This window comes from Lolium rigidum, chromosome 5 (assembly GCF_022539505.1).
Source record: "Lolium rigidum isolate FL_2022 chromosome 5, APGP_CSIRO_Lrig_0.1, whole genome shotgun sequence".
NCBI lineage: Eukaryota > Viridiplantae > Streptophyta > Magnoliopsida > Poales > Poaceae > Lolium > Lolium rigidum.
The window spans coordinates 27,727,380-27,729,725 of NC_061512.1; the positions used below are offsets into that span (position 1 = coordinate 27,727,380).

Here is a 2,346-nt window from a genome sequence, read left to right on the forward strand (position 1 = left end):
TGTTTACTACTTCAATGTACTAACTTTAGTTTCCAAAAGGTCAGGACTGAGCCATTATTCATCCAAGGGTAATTTTAACACTGAAGCTAGTAGATTGGATTCCATTTGAATGAATAAATAAATACAATTGTAATTCAAGATCAATTTTACCCAGAGTTCATAGAAGAAGCAAAGGGTTTACCGCCTCTGCAGCTGGGACCCACTGGCCAGCCTGGAACACGCGGTGCGGCCGCAGAGCCGCCTCGTCGAACTCCACCGTCTCCCGCGACGTCGGGAAGGTGACCTCGTACGCCCGCCGCGGCCCGGGAACGACGGCGGACACGACGCCGGCCCACCACCCCTCGTCGTGGAACGCCTCCACGGCGTCGTGGACGGCGAACCCGCTCCTCGCAGTCGCGGACGGCGGTGGCCGCGGGCGCACGTCGGCGGCGGCCACTGTCTCCTCGAGCGGGCCCCCGTCGTCGTCGGCCACGAGCGTGGTGTAGGCAACCGTGTAGCTGGCGCTGGATACGAGGTGGCCGGTGACGGTGACCTCGTAAAAGGAGCCGGCGAAGCCGGGGTCGTTTCTGCGCAGCTCCGCGTCGGCGCCGACCGGCAACGTGAGCGAGTTGGAGTCGGAGGGGGTCTTCTTGGGGCGCCCCATCGCAGGTGCCGGTGGGTGGTTCTTGCTTGGGGAGTTGGGGCCGGTGATGGTGTGAGGACTGATGTGCTTTTGTTTCCTGTTTCATTGATGTTTTGAACCATCAATAACCGAGATGGGATTTCCGGTTGGTTTAGGGTCACGTGAATTATGCCTCAATATGTAGAGTATTCAAATAAATCATGACTTGAAGGTATGCCGCCTTTTCCTTTTTTGTTTTTGTTTTCATTCACTGGCTTCTAAACCTGCTCATTCTGGTCTTGCTTCAGCTGCTTTACATCCATTTGTCCTTTCACCCTTTTTCTTGAGCATACAAAGTTAGGTATCTACTGCGGTTTTCGCTACCTTTCATTGAGTACATGTTACACTTTGTTGGTTTTCAAGTATGTGTATTGTCATTAAAATAGGAACACCGTGTCTTCTACATATATTTTTTCATCTAACAGGTATACATTTGTCATTACAAATTTATCAAGAAAGGTATTATTGCACTCATCCTGGAGACCAAGATACAAAATGTCAAGCAGCAAGCTTATCATTTGTGTAAGCTAGCACTTACGGAAAAGGTATCTGTGGTATGTCTTTTGCATAGGCCAACACACAGTACAATATGAAAAGCTCATTCGTTTTGCTATTTCTTGAGAAATCATTTGTATTCCTTAAAGAATCATAGAGAAAAGCGATTATGCAGATTGGTTGTAACTGATTCTGATCAGCCATTTTCTCCTATGCTACAGGCTAAATGTCCACCTGGAAAAGGAATTACAGAGACTGAAACAGGAGCCCTTAGAAAGGGGGAAAAGAGGTCTGCGGCATGGCTCTGCAAAGAGACATACATGGAAACCCAGGAAAGCATGTAAATAAAGAGTTGACACACAAATAATATTTTTAATTATGCCATATATTGAGGAATACAGGCACATGTTTCCAGTACTGAAACTCACTGTTGATTTTATGATATATCGAATTTGTTGTTAGCGAAGATGGTTACTTTGGTACATGATCTCATAACACCTTAAGGCATTTATAAATGTATTATAGTATCTATTTGTAACACAAAACTATTTCTTGCGGTTTACTATTATACTGAGTGACTCTTTGCATTATTTATAAAACTACACAAAACTATTTCTTGCGGTATCATTTTATTTTTGTTTCAACAAATATGGAATAAAACTTTATCTGCCGCACGAGCTCCCATATATACAAGGAATAAATTATTTACATCATTATATATCAATAAACCTTTTACACATTACATATATAGATGAACCAGGTCCACACAGTAGCTCACCACATAGTGTGATCCGAGACCCCAGCAAAGTGCAAGTCTTGGAATCTTTGGTTCCCACTTGACTGCTGGTCGGAGCACGGCCCAACTTTTGGTTCATTTCCAAATCGATTGCCCAAGCGCGCTGATGCATAGACAGAACGATTTCTCTCAAAATCAAGGTCCTCCCCCGTGTCATAATGGATTCTACTTTTTAATACAAGAAAAATATTTCTTTGCCGCTTCTGAATTTCTCTCAAGTCGAGGTCCTCCACCGTCTCATAATGGATTCTACTTTATAATACAAGAAACATATTTCTTTGCCGCTTCTGAATATTTTGAATATGGATTAATTCAGAGAAGGAATCCATATTGTATGGTCTGATATCCCTAAGTTTTTTATTCTCTGTTTTAATTTTTATTGCTGGTGCTGTTG

At 43.8% G+C, this 2,346-nt stretch overlaps 1 long non-coding RNA gene across 2 annotated transcripts; it reads left to right on the forward strand.

The window, feature by feature from the left end:
- Window positions 1-706: 706 nt before the first annotated feature.
- LOC124654854 lies at window positions 707-1,715 on the forward strand. Of its 2 annotated transcripts, none has more exons than XR_006988490.1 (2): window positions 707-1,215; window positions 1,378-1,715. It is a non-coding gene; the product is annotated as an uncharacterized LOC124654854 (long non-coding RNA). The 2 variants fall into 2 exon arrangements; XR_006988489.1 differs by having other exon boundaries at window positions 707-1,206.
- Window positions 1,716-2,346: the final 631 nt, after the last annotated feature.